We start from the raw sequence: 18,788 nt of genomic DNA on the forward strand, positions 1-18,788 counted from the left end.
TAAAATCTTCTCTAGTGAGGGGCATTTTCCCACCCGTTTTATCTGCAGCGATTTGTCCTTGTGCAGGTGGGAAATTGTTGCCCTGAGTCATTCCCCAGCACATGGCTGCCCCTGGCGTGGGGGTGGGATGGCTCAGTGGTTGGAGCACTGGCCTGATAAACCCAGGGCTGGGAGCTGACTCCTTGCGGGGGCCATTTGGGGATTTAGTTGGGTTTGGCCCTGCTTTGAGCAGGGGGTTGGGCTAGACACCTCCTGAGGTCCCTTCCAGCCCTGATATTCTATGAGATGCCGGGTCTCTGCCAGGGCAGGGCAGGGGGCAGGGGGGAGCTGGAGCCGGGTCGCTTGGATGGGCTCTGGCTGGGAAGGTGCAATTCCTCCTCCCGGCCGCCGGGGGGCGCTGCGCTGCGGGAGCCACGTGAGCTGCCTCCTGGCCCTGCTGCTGCTGCTCTTTGGAGCTCTGGCCCTGGGGCTCCTGCTGCTGCCTGGTGGGTGCCCGGCTGCCTCCTGCTGCTCCCAGCCCCCCCCCCCCGCATGAGTGTCTCCCCCGCCCAGAGCCCCCTGCCTGCAGCCCCCCGCCGCAGCCAGCCCCTGTCACCCTCCCCCAGCCCCTGTCTGCACCCCCTGCCCTGCCCCCAGCCCCGTCTGCACCCCCTGCCCTGCCACCAGCCCCTGTCTGCACGCCCTGCCCCCCATTGCACCCCCTGTCCTGCCACCCCCCATTGCACCCCCTGCCCTGCCCCCAGCCCCTGTCTGCACCCCCTGCCCTGACACCCCCCATTGCACCCCCTGCCCTGCCCCCAGCCCCTGTCTGCACCCCCTGCCCTGACACCCCCCTGCCCACAGCCAGCGCCTGTCTGCACCCCCTGCCCTGCCACCCTCCCCTGCCCCCAGCCAGCCCCTGCCCGCGCCCCCTGCCCTGCCACCCCCCATTGCACCCACCGCCCGCAGCCCCTGCCTACAGCCACCTCCTGCTCCCAGCTGCTCCCCCTGTGTGAGTGTCTGCACCCCCCCGCTCCTCCCTGCCCACAGCTGGCCCCTGCCACCGTCCCCCACCCGCAGCCTCTGCCGCCCCCGCCTCCAGCCAGCCCCTGTCTGCACCCCCTGGCTAGAGCCAGCCCCTGCCATCCGTCCTGCCACAGCCCCTGCCACCCCCCTTGCCTCCTGCCACAGTCCCTGTCCGCAGCTCCTGCCACCCCCCGACCCCTGACACAGCCTGTCTGCACCACCTGCCCACAGCCAGCCCCTGTTGCAGCCAGCCTGTGTCACACTCCCTGCCTCCAGCTAGCCCTGCCCCACGCCCCTGTCTGCAGCCAGCCCCATGTCCACTGGTGCCCTGCAGTTCCCAGGGCAGTAACCCTGCACACCTGCTTCAATGAGGGGGGCAGGGAGCAGCTGGGACCCCACATGTGCACACCCGAGGGTGACCAGACAGCGAGTGTGAAAAATCAGGACAGAGGGTGAGGGGTAATAGGATCCTATATAAGAAAAAGACCCCAAAATTGAGACTGTCCCAATAAAATGGGGACATCTGGTCACCCTAGCACACCCCAGGGAGTGGCGGGGACCCACACATGGGAAACGGAGCTCAGTTCTAGTTCAGGCCCATCTTTGTAAAAAAGAACTGTAGGTCGGGTTAACATACATCTGTATTTTCTCAGAGATGTCAGGCTTTTAGGTTCTTAAATCGCTGTCTGGGTGGTAAATTTTAAAAATTCCTCCCGGGAAAATACGGACGTATGGTAACCCAATAGGTACAAAAAATCCATACTGTGGCACATCTCTTAAATCAGAACTTTTTATAGGGAACCGGTTGTTAAGATTTTAGCAGCTCATCACTGGAAGGGAGGCGCACGTGTCCCCCGTGGGGACTGCCCAGACCCCCGTTTCCCAATCCCAGTTGTTGCCCCCTAACTACCAACACAGTTGCCCCCAACCATCAGTTGCCAGTCACCCGCCCATCCCCCACTGCTGCCCCCTTCCTTTATCCAGGGACCTTTCAGCTCCCCGTCCCCCTCCCTTTTAATCAGCTCCTCAAAGGGCTCCCTGCTGCCCATGGGAATGGTGGGGGTGGGGCAACCATCACTTTGTGTTTATGTATTGGACAGTCATATAAAATCCAGTCCAACAGTCCCCCTTTTCCACTAGTTCGTTAACAGCAATATAAAATCCCCTCAGATCTTGGTGTTTTTCTCTCATGTTATCAAATACGCAGTTTGTGACACATTTTCTGTGCAAATCTCATATAAAATAACCTAAACGTTTGCCCCACTTCTTTCTAGTTGTCTGTTTCTAATTGAATATGCCCTGAGATTTCCCCCTGTCTCTCTAATTATAAAATACCAAGAAAATCTCAGATTTACACCTTTTCTCAGCTTCTTGAACCTGGATATAAAATGTTTGCAAATGTTGCCCATTTCCTCTTTATTCATTTATCAAATATTGATGTGAAACACTCAGATTTTACCTCCTATCGACAACTGATATAAAATCCCTCTGATTTTCCACTTTCCTCTCTCTAATTTGCAAAATGGATCCAAAATCTCTCAGATTTCCACCCTTTCTCTTTCATTTCTGAACGTTGCTCTCAAAGCTCAGGTTTTGCCTCTTTCTATGTCATTATCAAATGTCAGTTAAAAATCCTCTCGGGTTTGGGGCTGTTCCCCGTGTTTCTAAATCCCAGCAACTTCTTCCTTCGAGGGAACCTGTTGCCCTGAGTTCTTCTCCATCTTGGATATTGTAGGGGGTTAAATTGCCCAGAGATCATCTTTCCCGACTCCTTTGTGAATCATTTGTTCCCTCCTTTACCTCTGTTAAAATGTTTGCTGAAGAAAGAGATCAGCCAGATATTTAATACACATCAAAGCCAGAGGCCTCCCCCTGTTTGCGGATCAGTGGTTCCCAGCTGGTAATGGGAGAGTTGGCTGGACCCTTTTCTTTTCTTCACCTGGCATGGGATGAGGAGGTCTCTCTGAGTGCAGTGTGAGTTGAGAAGTATCCTAAACCCCATGGCAAATGGCCTCGGTGAGGGGTTGCTTCCCGCAGTGCTAAGATGCAGCCACCTCTGGGGTGGATCCAGGGTGGCCATTATTTGCTAGTGACAGGCCATGGACATTTCTTACCTATTTTGTCCCTCCAGGCCTTCCATTCTCCAGTTCAAGAGACATCCCCCAGGGCTCCCTCTGCCTGTGTGACTGGCCAGCAGGGGGCGGTGGTCACTTTCTATCCACTTCTCAGGCACTGTGAGGTAACAGTGTTGCTGGGTGGGGGTGGGGCTGTGGGGAGATAGCAGCTGAAGGGGGATTGTGGTGGGGGAGGCCTCTGGGTGGCTGGGCAGGGGGTACCCTAGTGAGGTTGGTGGGTTCTGGAGGGTTCTGGAGATTTGGGGTTTCAGGGGGTGGTTGTGATGTGCCCAGCCCTGAGGCTGTGGGTCCTGGAGGTGGGTATCGCTGGGGGCCTGGTGGCTGCAGAACAGCCGGGGTGGGCGTCTCTTGGGGAGGCGGGACAGGGGGTTAGAGGGAGCCTGGTGCTGTGCCAGGGGCTCTGTCTGGGCTTCCCCCGCAGACTCCTGGGATCGCTGCCGTGCCCAGTGCACAGAGTGTGTGTGGGAGAATCCCCGGCGCTAGGCCAGGGGGTGCCCCTGTAAAGCATCAGGGGATCCCGCAGGGGGGAGGAGGGGGTGCCAGGCAAAGGGCAGGGCAGATCCTGCTGTAGGGCGGGGGGGGATCCTAGGCAGGCAGTGAGGGACTGAGTTCCCAGTGGGGGTCCCTTTTGGGGGGTCTCTGGCTGTTGGGGTCTCTTGGTGGGGGGAACACTTTGGGATTCCCAACCTGGCAATGATGGTCTGGTGGGTGTTCTCTGGCCGGTGAGGCTCTGAGGGGTAGCTGAGGTCCCTGGCCAGGGACTCTGGGGGCTGGGTCCCAAGGAATATCTGGGCAGGGCTGGCTGAGGCTCTGCGGGCTGCTCCTGACCTCGCTTCTTCTCCCTGATTAGCTTATGCCAGAATCCTGGCTCCAAGCACTGCCCGACATTCCCCGGCCAGGCCCAGTCACTGTGATAACTTTCTAGCCGCTTATCAAACACTGTGAGGTGAAAATCACAGATTTTTGCTCTTCTCCCCTCTTGAAAACTGCAGGAACTTCCAGTTCCATTGTCCTAGATTGTCCAGTCCATTGTCCAGTCCTTGTCCTAGATCTGGGGGGTGAGGGAGGTGGGAAGGGGGTCAGCACTGCCGCACAATGGTCTCTTCCACAGCATTCTGGACTCATTGTTTCTGAACTCTGGTTTCATTGAGGCCATTGTTAATCCAGAGTCACTGTATGGAAAGACAAGGAGTGACTCCGGATGGACAGTGGGGCAAATGAGATCAGCAATTCTCCCTGTGAGGAGGGGCTCTCATTAGCTGCTCTCCCCAGAGGGCTAAAGGAGGGAAGCTGCTCAAACGCTCTGTCCCTCTCTGCTCAGGATACTGGGGTTCAGCTTCCTGGGTCAGACGCTGCAGCCTCCATTGTGATCTGGGAGACCAGGCTTAGCAGCTGCTGCTCCCCCAGCGGGGTTCTGTGCTGGGATGTGACCTTAATTAAAGCTGCTTCTCTGCCTGGCCCAGGGGATGACTTTCTCCAGCTGGTCCTAGCCCCCTAGGGCAGCCCTGGGCCCTGTTAATACTAAATTCTGAGCCAGAGTCTCCAGGTAACTGACAGACCTCAGGGAAAGTCCTGGGGTCTGGCAAGAAAGTGACTCTGCACAAACAGCCCCTCCTCATTTCTCCTCCCAGTAGCAATTGCCAGGAGAAAATCCAGCCCTGTGAGAGCAAAGCCCCCAGGAATGGGACTGTCCCAGCCAGAGGGGCAGGGAGAGAGGACAGGGGAAGGAGAGACTGAAAGGGGCAGTGGTAGAAATGAGGGGGGAGAGATTTCCAGCTCTCTAGTCCACCCAGACACATGTATTGCTGCGTCCCTGGGCAGAACCACTTTCCAGTGAACAAAACAAGGATCAGACAGAGGAAAAGCCAGTTCCTGACTCCATATTCCCCCTGCTGGGGTGTGGCTGCCGTGGGGTCAGTGTCTGAGGGAATCCCCCACAGTGACTCCTTTGGTTCTGCTCTTTTCTAGCCTTGTGTTCAGAGACTTTGTTACGGGGTGAGGGGAGGGAGAAGGGAAGTTAAAAATGTGTCTGGGCTTAGCCTGGCAGGAGGGGCCAGATCTACATTGTAATAAACAGATTGAGCATTTCCCAGCATGGCAGAATCTAGGGTGTCTGTCTGCAGGGAAAGGGCCTGGGGGAATTCTGATGTGAAATGAACTAAAACCGGTTGTGAGACGCCCACAACTGCCCTTCTCCCCCAGACAGGCTGCAGAATGACGTCCATGTCTTGCTCCAGCTCATCCCAGCCTGCCATGGGACAGGGAAGAGAAATGGCTGCAGTGGAGCCAACTCAGGTAGAGATTATCGGGGGGTTGCTGGTGGGTTCCTGCTGGAGGAGAGGGAGAGCAAATACACCGGAGATGGGAAGGTTTGCACAGTCTGGTTTGGAGGTTGGTGCAGGGCAGGAAATTCACAGCGTGGGGAAAGGAGGAGGCCAGGGTGTAGCAAACCTGCTGGGAGTTATTTAATAAGTGGCCTAGATTCTAGGAACAGACCCAGGAGGTTGTGAGGTGGAAATGCCCTAATCTGTGAAGAAAGAAAATAGCCCACCTCCATGGAGCTAGTCAAACTGACCAGACTCCCAGTGCTGGAGCCTGAGCTCACTAACCAGCGGCTGCTGTGAGATATGAAGGGGGCACCCATGAGTCAGGCTTATTGGAGCTGCCTCTCCCTTCATATCCCGCTTCTCACAAGGAGGAGGCTATTGGGCTTCCTACCAGGGAGCTCTCCCTGGACCCTGCTAGGGGCTCCATCTCCTGTATCAGTCGGTGGCCAGTAGGTGTGTGATGGATCTGCTGGGAGAGACAAGGGGCTCTCTCTTCGTCCCCTCACCCTGGTATTTGCTGGATACGCTGAGCGGGGTGGGGGTTGGACTCTGTTGAGTGGGATCCACCCAGAGCTTCCATTTGATTGGCTCCTCTCTGCCACAAATAGTGGGGCTGTGAGTGGGGCAGCAGGTACTGAGTGTTGGACTCTCGCTCTTTCAGGGGCTGGTGACCTTCGAGGAGGTGGCTGTGCATTTCACCAGGGAAGAGTGGGCTCTGCTGGACCCCGCTCAGAGAGCCCTCTACTGGGACGTCATGCAGGAGAACTATGAGACTGTGACCTCGCTGGGTAAGGGTTCCTGTCCCCTCGGTTTTTGGTAGGGGAAATGAAGAGAAAAGGTTCATGCCAGCCCCATGATGCCACCTCTTCTCTGTCCTGTTTCAGCATCACCCCAATATGCCAGTGACACACACACACTACCAGAGACCCTCCCCTGCTGCAGAACACTTTGGGAACAGAGCACAGGAGCCGTATCACACAGTGTCAAATAGCTCCTGTTTGCTCAAGTGAAACTGGGGGTTAGGTCTGGCATAACTGTTCCATACCCCTAATCATTTTTGTTGCCCTTTTCTGAACCTTTTCCAATTCCAATATATCTTTTTTTGAGATGGGGCGACAACATCTTCATGCAGTATTCAAGATGTGGGTCTATCATGGATTTATTTGCTGTTTTTACAAATATGATATATGATATATTCTGTCGTATCTATCCCTTTCTTAATTATTTCCAACATTGCTTGCATCATATTTTGCAATATATTCCAAATAAGGTAATTAACGTGCAACATATGTGTCGTTGTTTGGGGTTTTAAGCTTTAAAAGGCTCGTGTGATTTTTAGCTCAGGGGACAGTATTCCAATAGCTGTCGCCCCCTGCGCACTTTTAACTAAGAAAAGAGCCTCAGGCTGAGCTGATTCAAAATCAGTCGTGTGGTTGTTTTCCACAACAGCTTCAAGAGGTCCCTGTGATGGAATGTAAATGTCTTCTTCACACCTTCCCCCTACAGGAGAATGGCTGTTTGACCAGCTGTTTGCCTTGCTGTCTCTGAGGAACTGCTCTGTGGGTGTTCCCCAGAATTGTAACATTTTCAGTAATCTCATACTGTAAAATCTCATAACTTTACATACAGTGTTACTACACATTTTAACAGAAGGATAATATTCAGTAGATTATGCGTTTTCAAATGATACCTCACAAGCCATACTGTGTACAAAATTGATCATAATTTTCTAGAAGAGTGAACACAGGGGTATAGACTGACACAGTGTCTGTGTGTGTGTTCCTAGCAGATATGTGGGTATTTCAATCCCTTTTAAGCGTAGTGTTCGGCATCTTCAAGGCCCTGGGGAACTGGCCCTGGGAATTCACTGGTTTACCAAGTGTGACACTGTATGGAATTGTGAGACACTTTGGTATTAATAATAAAATAATAATATAATCTGATAAAATTGCAATGAATCATGCTAGATATGCCATGTAAGGTGTCAGTAAAAATGTTATGATTTGCCAAGTATGATAATATTATTTCTATGTTTGTATCACCTTTGTATTGTGAGTTATAGATATGTAGGGTATATCTGTATTTCCAGACTTGTGCAGTGTTTCTGGGTGACACCCCCAGACATATTGGGATCAACACTGCCTAGCCTGTTTGATGGCCCATTCAGGGTCATCATCTGTACAATGAGCCCATGGAAAGGACCAAGGGGATACACCTATTGAGTCAGCAAGACATGCCGGGGTATGCCTGTCTACTGAGAACTTCAAGGCTTTTCCATGCCACGTGCTGTGAATCTTGTGTTTGGAACACAGGAAGTACAGGCCACATGGCAAAAGGAATATAAAGGGCAGCTGCATCATCTCCATTTTGTCTTCAATCCCCCTTCCTACCTCTGGAGCAACTTCTCTACAAACTGAAGCCTTGAACAAAGGACTGAATGACCCATCCAAACTGTGGATGTGTTCCAGACAGACTTTCAAGCCAGCAACTCACCAATATTGCTAAGAACCTGATATATCCATTTTGGAATGTATCTGACTGCGTTCCCATTTAACTTCTTTCTGTCTTTCTTTCATTTAAACCTTTAGTTTAGATGTTAAAGGATTGGCTGGAAGGATGGAATTTTGGATAATATCCAAACCTATACTGACCTGGTGATGTGGCTGACCCTTTGGGGTCAGAGGAACACTTTTTTATGTGAGCAGAGTTTTTAAATAACCTCTCACTGTACTGGACCTCGCTGCTGATTAGGAGCCAGAGAACTGGGATGGAATAAAGGGGGCCGTGTGATTTCTTTTTTCAGCTTCTCGATAACCCGTGTGGGGGATCAGAAGCACAGTTTGTGACTGGTCGGTGAGTTTAACTTCAGTGTTAACCAGCAGTTTTGGGAGCATCTGCTCTCCCTTTTTCAGCCTGCCCTGATCTTGGCATTTTCAGTGAGAACTGCCCCTGGCCCACCAGGTCACACTAAACACTGAAGTTAAATGAATAGAATGTTTTTTTATGACCAAGTCTTATGAAATCAACTGAACTCCTTTGTTTTCTTTCATCTGAGCAGGGTTTCTAGTTTTCCAGCGTGATGTGATCTCCCAGCTGGAACAAGGGGAAGAGCCATGGGTCCCAGACCTCCAGGGTTCAGAGGAAAGAGAGATCCTGAGATCTCCCTGCACAGGTGAGGAAACATTAAACCACCTCAGAATCTGTAAGTGCCTGAAGGAAACATCTGGGATGCCCAACAAAGCCCTTGGGGAGGTCTCTCAGTTCATTATTGTCCCTTGCAGGGGTCATATCCTCAGGGTAAATATAGCTCATGGCTTCCTATAGATCCTAGCAGACACCAGGCAGTAGCTTCCTCCCTTCCCCCTGCGTATTTGGATGGGATGTGAAGGCTGAATTCATCCCCCTCCTCTCTCCTATTTGGGGGAAGAGTTTGGGGGAGTTCAGCTCCTGATTTTTATTTGACCTGTCTTCAGCACTTGTTTTGGTTTGCTCTTCCCCTTTCCATCCCTGTTTGAGGTTTCTGTCTCTGTCACAGCAGGTGATGCAATGGCATGTGAGAAAGAGGAGCAGAATTCTCAGCCTGAAAATGTTGAGCCAGTGGGTAAAAACAGAACATTATCTCAAAGATGGAAAAGGAATGTGTCCAGGAGTCATGAGCAGGGAAAATCCTGGGAGATTCAGCACAGACGAAAAACAGATCAAGGAAACCAGCCAGGGGAGAAAGTGGATACATTTATTTCCTGTTGGGGAACTCAGAAGGTCCTCATGGAAACCACAACACAGCAGGATATCCTCAGGCGAAAGAGAAAAAATACATGCAGGGAGTGTGGAAAAACCTTCTCTCACAGCTCAGCCCTTTCTGTACATCAGGTAATCCACACAGGGGACAGGCCCTTTGAATGCAGTGAGTGTGGGAAAAGCTTCACTAGAAGTTCAGACCTTTCTAAACATCAGAGAATCCACACAGGGGAAAGGCCCTATGAATGCCGTGAGTGTGGGAAAACCTTCAATCGCAGTTCACACCTTATTAGGCATCAAACAATTCACAGAGGAGAGAGGCCCTATGAATGCCGTGAGTGTGGGAAATGCTTCACTAGCAGCTCAAACCTTAGATTTAATTTACCCTGGTTCCTCAACTGTTGCTACAGCTCTAGTACCCATCAATCCAAAGACGGAGAGAAATGGAGAGTTCCAACCATTGTCCTTTTAGTATCTTATTGTTCCTCTCTCTGTTTTTTGTGCTGGCCTTTCTATTCTATCATTTTCTGCCTTTGTTTAGTTGGTAACAGTTGGTTTCCATCACTCACGTTGGTTTGTTTAAATCTCTATCCGTTGTTAAATAAATTTTTTGCTTGTTCGATAACTGGACTCAGGTGTTGTGTGAAATACAGTAGCAATGGTCCACAGTAAAACTAGTAACCTGGGATACTTGGGGAAGAGAGGATCTGGGATTTCACCAAGTATCTGGTGATCCGGGCTGGTCCCCAGAGGGGGACACATTGAAGGAACTCAAGGGTTAAGGTGGCTGCTGTAGCTCAGAGGAGGGTCCTTGAGTTCCAGCAGGCTGGTGAGTTTGGTCACTAACATCCAGCTGCCAAATGCAAAAGTCCCTCTTCCTTGTGGCAGGTGGCAACAAGGAGACTCACAGTCCTCAGCACCCTGAGAAGGGTCACAATGTGTCTCTATGTTGATCCACCTGTCAAATTCGCACAGGGAAAGCTCCCGATAGCACAAAACTCTGCCCTATGAAATCATGGAACATGTGCTCTTTGCTCTGTGAAAGCATGTAAAGAATCCAAGCGCTGGAGGACAGGGTTTGGGTCCACAGTGACCTAGACAAATTGGAGGATTGGGCCAAAAGAAATCTGAGGAGGTTCAACAAGGAGAAGTGCAGAGTCCTGCACTTAGGATGGAAGAATCCCAGGCACTCCACAGACTGGGGACTGACGGAGTGAGGGGGGATTTTATAGCAGCCTTCAAGTACCTGAAAGAGCAGCAGTGTGGGCTTTCTCCTGGCCACTTTTGCTGGGCTGGGCAGGCGTCCTGGAGGCCTTTCTAGAAGAGAATTGGGAACGGAGTTAGAAAAACCAATGTGAAAACCAGAACCTCAGGTTTAGACTCATTTATTTATAATATGAAATCTTCAATTCTAGTGTCACAGTCAATACAATTGCTTCAGCCTGATAGTTGCCCAAAGGGAAACTTAACTTCTCTCCAAGGGGAGTGGAGAGAAAGCACTTTTCAGAGTCCAAGAGAGACAAGGCAGGTGAGGGTAAGATCTTGCAGAGGACCAACCTCTGTTGGTGAAAGAGACAAGCTGTGGAGATAACCCCACACACTTCTTCAGTTCTGTGTAGCCTGGAAGGTCGTCTCTTCCATAACCAGCAGTTAGAACATAAGAACAGCCACACTGAGTCAGACCAGTTCATCTAGCCCACTCTCCCGAAAGTGGCCAATGCCCAGCACCCCAGAGGACCCCTGGGACCAACATGGATACACCACCACCACAAACAAGGTTAAAAGTCAATGCACAGGAGAGAAGGATCTTGTGTTTCATTCCTTATGTCCTAGTCCCATCGTGTGGCCATTTCCTTTTCTGTTAAAAGCTTTGGTGTTTTGCACAGAAACATTATTTCCCCAGGAGAGACCCAGGAGTGGGGGCTGCATTCCTGTGCCAAACAGTCACTGGAAGGGAGCAGACAAAGGCCTTTAGGACGAGGCGTCCGTCACTGTCAAAAGATCATCTCCCTCCTGCAGGTCACTGGCAGCCTGAATTTGTTCCTTATCCTCCCAGAGTCTGGGGGCTGGAATCAGCACTACCCAGCCCCTCCGTATGTAGCAGGAACAAACACAAACCTGGTCTTTAAAACAAGCTGTCCCCTTCCTTCTCAGGGAAGATTTTTCTGTGATTGAAGTTGAGCTTCAGTTCCCCTCTCCTAGGGGCGGGGCGGGTGTGGGGCCAGCTCCCAATGAGATCTGTTTTCACCATTGCCCCCTTTCAGTCACTCTGGGATCCTAACTCTGCTCCCAGCTGTCAGGCAGCTTCCAGCCCATCCACCCTGTTCATTAACTCCATGGTCATGTCACCCCCTTTGCCAGCGCACAGAGCTTGCAGGAAAGCTACTCCTGCCAGATGCATTGGTGGTATAGTGGTGTGCGTAGGTGTCTTCTAAGCAATTCATCTGGGTTTGATTCCCAGCCAATGCACTAATGGCTTTTCTCTTCTGTTGTTTCCTCATTGGGAAGTGGTTTAATTTCAGTCACGTTGTGTTACAATCACATTATCAATAGAATGATCCTGCTAGTGAAGGCAGGGGGCTGGATTCCATGACCTTTCAAGGTCCCTTCCAGTTCTAGGAGATTGGTATATCTCCAATTATTATTACCTTATGAGACAATAAATGTGTCAAAGTCCAGCAGGTCATACAGGATGGAGGCACACAAGGGGCTGGAATATGTCATCTGAGAAAGACAGAACACTTGGAAACCTGCATCTCCCATCCACTGGCCTTGCGTGTTATGATTCCAGCTGCATGAGCTGTTTGTAGGATGTTCCAGCATGATGGGGAAATGAAGTTTTGAGTCAGTTTTTGCTCCTGCAGATTCCTTTGCTGTTACAATTATAATGACATGAACAACAGGGAGGCAAAATAAACATAAACCCCAAATTGCAATACAGGTGGGGAAAGAGACGATCACGGTTAAGCCAAACACATCAAAATAAAAATTAATACTAAAAAAGGGGAGAGGGAAGAGATCAGGTATGTGGAGATCCCCTTGATATTTCAATGCACATTGTTAGAATCAAAGTTCAGACTTCACACTGGAAAACTACCTGTCTCTCTGAACACCTGTGATGAGCAAGATGGAGTTGGGACACCTGTTCTGCTTCAATCATTTATTGTCTCTCTGTTCTCTCCTTCTTCTTCCCCCAATTCCTCATCTCCAATGTCTCTGCCTTTCTCCTCTTGCTCCCTCTCCCCTGCCCTTTCCAGGAACTCACAGTCTACAGCATTTAGGACAAGCCAGAGCTCCCATGTTCTGCACATGAGCCTGTGTCAGAGGACATGTGACCCCGGTCAGAACCAGTCACCAGATCAATATGACCCTTTATGGGCGACTTCTCTGCCTGCTCTGCAATTTACATCTCCCCTCTTCCCCTCTCCCCCCCCCCACCGCAAACAGGGTGGGGTACAGCTCTGACTGAGAGGCCTAACAGGAGAAATTTCAGCCCAAAGACAAATTTGTGTGAAATGTTGAGAAATGAAGAGCCCCCCAAATCCCCAGAACTCTAGTGTCACCCCCATGGCACCAGCACAGGGAACCCAGTGAGATGGGGTTACAGAATACAAGGGGGGAGGCAGCAGGGAGAGAGGTGTCAGGGAGTCTCTCTTTTTCTTTCTCTCGTCACTTTCTGTTCTTCTCTTTCCTTCCAGGAACTGCAGTCACAGCAGGGAGGGGTTTGTCTCCGTGTCTGTCACGGAGGTGGTGGAAGTGACGGATTCTGTGACTTCCTGCAACCTCTGTGACTTCTGCAGTGGCCACAGTGGCTGACTCCAGGGCCACTCAATCAACTGGCTCCAGGGACCGCCCAAGCAGTGGCCAATGCGGCTGGCCCTGGGGACCACTTGACCAGTGGTCCCGAGGGCAGCAGGAGCAGCCACAGCTTGGTGGCCTCTGGCAGCACTTCTGGGGTGGCCAGAGCAGGGGCGGCTCTAGCTTTTTGACCGCCCCAAGCAGTCATGCGCGGGAGGCGCCCCGGAGCCGCGGGAGCAGCGGACCTCCCGTGGGCATGACTGCAGAGGGACCGCTGGTCCCACGTGGCTCGGCTGGACCTCCCGCGGCTGCGGACGGCTCGCGGGTCCGGCGGCTCCGCTTGAGCTGCCGCAGTCATGCCTGCGGGAGGTCCAGCCGAGCCGCGGGACGAGCGCCCCCTCCGCAGTCATGCCTGCGGCAGGTCCAGTCGTCCCGGGGCTCCGGTGGACCTCGCCGGCCCAGCCTGACGCCCCCCCCGGCAGCAGGGGACGCCCCCTAGATTTTGCCGCCCTAGGCACCAGCTTGTTTTGCTGGTGCCTAGAGCCGCCCCTGGGCCAGAGCAGCAGCTGGCCTCCTGAGGCTCCCCCCTGCCCTAGCAGCAGCTGGGGTGGCAGCGACTCTCAGGGCTTCTCCCCTGGTAGCTGGTGCTCATTATCCATCAAATAAATCAAAACACTTCCCCCTGCAAGTGGATTTAGCCCGGGACCCTCAGAGTCAGCAGCTGTTATGCCCCCACTGAGCTCTCTGGTCAGGTGTCCTAGTGCCGGGAGCCTCCAATGTAGATCCTAAAATAGCATTTTTGCACCAGGGGCGGCTGAAATTTTGTACCAGACATTGTAGCTCCTCTGTTATTTTACTGAATTGCTTCAAAACAACAAGTGTAGAAAGTCTCCTAAGTGCCAGGCTCTCTGCCATGGAAACAGCTGCCCCTGCTCTCCAGGAGTCTCTGCGTTTCACCCAGCAACATACACACCTGCTCCGCACTGAAGGGGAGTCAGACAGTGACGGTAACGCAAATCTTCCGACTATTAACCCAGGTCCCTTTCTTTAACCCAGGACATGCCAGTCACCTGTTAGCCATGGTGTTATCTTCACCTTAAAATACCTCTCAGGACATTGAACAGAGGAAGTGAAACCCCCTCCCCCGAATGGCTCCCTGTTGAGGCATTGTATCGGACCTGCCCCTGGAGACTGTCTGGTTTTATACTCTTAGAGCTTTTTCTCTTCAAACCCCTTATCCCAATCTCTGGGCCAACCGCCGCATTTCAGAGTTTAGAATTTACTCTCATCACCCTCCTATGGCACTTTCCATGTGAATTGGGCAAAGCAAGTGGGGGAAGCTCCGTGGCTAATGAAAACCAACGCTCTGGGTGAGGCCTGAACTCACACCCACAGCTGTATTTCCCCCTGCATGAGCCACTATAGGTGCTTCTTAGACAAACTTGGGCTGTAGGTGTTTACGTGTGTCTGTGCTTCACCGCTTTGGCTGCTCTGTGAAAAGCTGATGGTTCAAACAGAAGCTGGTGGGTTTTTGTTTTAAGCAATTAGAGTCTAGTACATTTTAACAGGCAGAAAATGTCCTATTCTGGTCTAGCCCCATTTGACTCCTTCTGTCCATCTTCTTCCTTCGCCCTCAGTGTCTTTCCTTCCCCACTGGGGACATGCAGAGATGAACCCCAGTCAGTCTGTGTCACAGAGAGTCTGTATCTCCTAAGGAATGTGGGTGAAGGATTCCAGCTGAATTAACGCCGCTCACCTGGGTTAGAAACATTTGTTTCTTTCGAGCAGATAGTGGGAAATGGGACATTAATTCAGACCCAGGAGGCAAGGCAGAGGCTTCATGACCTTGATCTCCATGAAGGGAGAGAGGATCCCCAGGAAGGAACAGAGCTTCCTTTAGACTCAAGCTGGGTCTCCTGGAAGTTGGAAAAGACCCTTGGTCACTGAGGATCTCATGGGATCGTGCTGCTCCAGAGGCTCGAGAGTCCTAGGTGCGGGGAGGGTGTCACTGCACAGTCTGAAATGGAAGGTAGGACCCTGGAAGGGACGGGGAGGAACAGAAAATGGAGAGGAATGAAACAGAATAAACGCCTCTTCTCTCTCCCCTCCCCGACCCAGCAAGAACTGTTATCAGTGGGGAAACTCCCCACCACGAACGGCAGAGACCACAGAGACATTGGCCTCATGCTGAGAAGTAAGGTGACCAGACACCAAGTGTGAAAAATCAGAGACTTTCACCAGCTGCATTGGTGGTATAGTGGTGAGCATAGCTGCCTTCTAAGCAGTCGACCGGGGTTCGATTCACAGCCAATGCAATGATGTGATGATTCCTCCACTGTGAATTGGTTTAATTTCAGTCACATTGTATCAGTTTATCAATAGAATGAGAGAATCAGTGTCCCAAATCCCAACAGGTCATTAAACACCCAGTGGAGGAAGAAAGGGGTGGGACTATATAATGAGCAGTTGGAGTCATCCTGGTGTTACAATGCTTGGTTTATCTTTTTTTTTTAAATTCCTTTACTTCCCTCTCCCTTTTAGACTCAGAGCCTTTAAGTTCAGAAGGGACCAGTGTGATCATCTAGTCCGACCTGCTGCACCTTGCAGGCCAAAAGACCCCACCCACCCACTCCTGTAATAGACCCGGGAGGGGAGGCAGCTCCATGCTCTGCCCCTACCCCAGGCAGCACATGGAGGCCCTCTGCTCCCCTCCCCAATGCGTGTGCAGAGATGTGCCAGCAGCACTAAGGTGGCTCCCTGCCCACTCTGCCTCTGTCCCTCCGTGCCGCTCCCAGAAGTGGCCGGCATGTCCCAGCATCCCCTGGGGTGGGAGGAGTGTCTCCACGTGCTGCCCCTGCCCCGAGCACCAACTCTGCAGCTCCCATTGGCTAGGAACTGTAGCCAATGGGAGCTCTGGGGGCAGCACCTGCAGACAGCAGCACATGGAGATCCCCTGGCCCCACTCATGTAGGAGCTGCTGCCAGAGGGTTGTGTGTACCGGTCACTTTGGGAGCTGCATCACCCCTCCTGCACCCCACCCCCACCCCCACCCCCAGCGCAGAGCCCACACCCAAATTTCCTCCCAGAGCTCTGCTTGTCTTCCTTTCATCAGAACCATCCTTCTTCTCCTGGGCTGCAAGTAGCCATCCCTGGGAAGCCAAGAGGCAGGCACAGGATTCTGCCAGGTAAGTGTCCCACAGCGCCGTGATGGACAGTGCGATGAAGGTAAGTCTTCCTGAGGCACAATGAACTGCAATGCAGCGAACCACTGGCCAGGCGGTCGGGGAGAAGGGCATTCACTGGAGGTACAAGCTTGTGAGTGACTCCTGAGCACAGGGCCCCTTCCCCTTTTAAGGACCTGCTCCTCATGGCCTGTGACTAGAGGTGACTTGGCTGCATCTGGTGGGTCACACTCCACCTTGGGCAGTGTCCATGCTCTGGGTGTGTGATCGCTGCCTAATGAGAGTCCCAGACACCTTGTCTATCTAGGAGCTCTTCTGATCTTCCTGCTGTTCAACCAGCCCCTTCATCCCACAAGCATTGCAGGAGGGAGCGGGAGGGGGAGGGGGAAAGCCACTTCACAGGCATTCAGAGAGGGAGAGGAGACAAAAATGGGAATGGGGGAAGTATAACAGACCTATTGAGCATAGAAATCACTGCTGCTCCTACAACAGCAGGGACAGGCCACTAGGAGCTGGGATAAATTAAGCCATCATGTTTCTGCCTGGTTTTGAACCAGGGACCTTTTGCGTGTTAGGCAAATATGATAACCACTACACTACAGAAAGTGTGTTGCAAGGCTCTGCCCCTCCCTTCATAAAAACAGAAGAATGGCCAGACTGGATCAGACCAAAGGTCCATCCAACCCCATATCCCATCTGCCAACAGTGGCCAATGCCAGGTGCCCCAGAGGGACTGAACCTAACAGGTAATGATCAAGTGATCTCTCTCCTGCCATCCATCTCCATCCTCTGAGAAACAGAGGCTAGGGATACCATTCCTTACCCAGGCTGCCTAATAGCCATTAATGGACTTCACCTCTATGAATTTATCTGCAAAAATAATGAGGAGTACTTGTGGCACCTTAGAGACTAACAAACTTATTTGAGCATAAGCTTTCGTGGGCTAAAATCCACTTTATCAGATGCATACAGTGGAAAATACAGCAGGAAGATATATATATATATACACAGAGAACATGAAAAAATGGGTGTTGCCATCCACACTATAATGAGAGTGAGCAGTTAAGGTGAGCTATTATCAGCAGGAGAAAAAAACTTGTAGTGACAATCAGGATGGTCCATTTCCAACAGTTGACAAGAAGGTGTGAGTAACAGTAGGGGGACGAATAAACATGGGGAAATAGTTTTACTTTGTGTAATGACCCACCCACTCCCAGTCTTTATTCAAGCCTAATTTAATGGTGTCCAGTTTGCAAATTAATTCCAATTCAGCATCTCTCGTGGGAGTCTGTTGTTGAAGGTTTTTTGTTGTAATATTGCGACTTTTAGGTCTGTAATCGAGTGACCAGGGAGATTGAAGTGTTTTCTGGCTGTGTTTGAATGTTATAATTCTTGATGTCTCATTTGTGTCCATTTATTCTTTTATGTAGAGACTCTCTGGTTTGGCCAATGTACATGGCAGAGGGGCATTGTTGGCACATGATGGCATATATCACATTGGTAGATGTGCAGGTGAATGAGCCCCTGATGGCATGGCTGATGTGATTAGGTCCTATGATGGTGTCCCCCGAATAGATATGTGGACAGAGTTGGCAATGGGCTTTGTTGCAAGGATAAATTCCTGGGTTAGTGTTTTTGTTGTGTGGTTGCTGGTAAGTATTTGCTTCAGGTTGGGGGGCTGTCAGTAAGCAAGGACTGGCCTGTCTCCCAAGATCTGTGAGAGTGAGGGATTGTCCTTCAGGACGGGTTGTAGATCCTTGATGATGCACTGGAGAGGTTTTAGTTGGGGGCTGAAGGTGACGGCTAGTGGGGTTCTGTTACTTTCTTTGTTGGGCCTGTCCTGTAGTAGGTGACTTCTGGGTACTCTTCTGGCTCTGTCAATCTGCTTCTTCACTTCAGCAGGTGGGTACTGTAGTTGTAAGAACGCTTGATAGAGATCTTGTAGGTGTTTGTCTCTGTCTGAGGGGTTGGAGCAAATGCGGTTGTATCTTAGAGCTTGGCTGTAGACAATGGATTGTGTGATGTGGTCTGGGTGAAAGCTGGAGACATGTAGGTAAGTATAGTGGTCAGTAGGTTTACGGTATAGGGTGGTGTTTATGTGACCATCGCTTATTAGCACAGTAGTGTCCAGGAAGTGGATCTTTTGTGTGGACTGGTCCAGGCAGAGGTTGTAGGTGGGATGGAAATTGTTGAAATCATGGTGGAATTCCTCAAGGGTTTTCTTTTCCATGGGACCAGATGATGAAGATGTCATCAGTGTAGCACAAGTAGAGTAGGGGCATTAGGGGACGAGAGCTGAGGAAGCGTTGATCTAAGTCAGCCATAAAAATGTTGGCACACTGTGGGGCCATGTGAGTACCCATAGCAGTTCCGCTGACTTGAAGGTATACATTGTCCCCAAATGTGAAATAGTTATGGGTGAGGACAAAGTGACAAAGTTCAGCCTCCAGGTTTGCTGTGACATTATCGGGGATACTGTTCCTGACAGCTTGTAGTCCATCTTTGTGTGGAATGATGATGGAGCGTCTACATAGCCAGACAATCCTGCTGTCAGGGTGCCAATGCCTGAGATGATGGGGCATCCAGGATTTCCAGGTTTATGG

At 51.4% G+C, this 18,788-nt stretch overlaps 1 pseudogene; it reads left to right on the plus strand.

Annotated features, from left to right (window-relative positions):
* LOC123352277 overlaps positions 1–18,788 on the plus strand; it is a 154,320-nt pseudogene that overhangs the window by 74,622 nt on the left and 60,910 nt on the right.

Source organism: Mauremys mutica, chromosome 18 (assembly GCF_020497125.1).
Source record: "Mauremys mutica isolate MM-2020 ecotype Southern chromosome 18, ASM2049712v1, whole genome shotgun sequence".
In the NCBI taxonomy this organism is placed as follows: Eukaryota; Metazoa; Chordata; order Testudines; family Geoemydidae; genus Mauremys; species Mauremys mutica.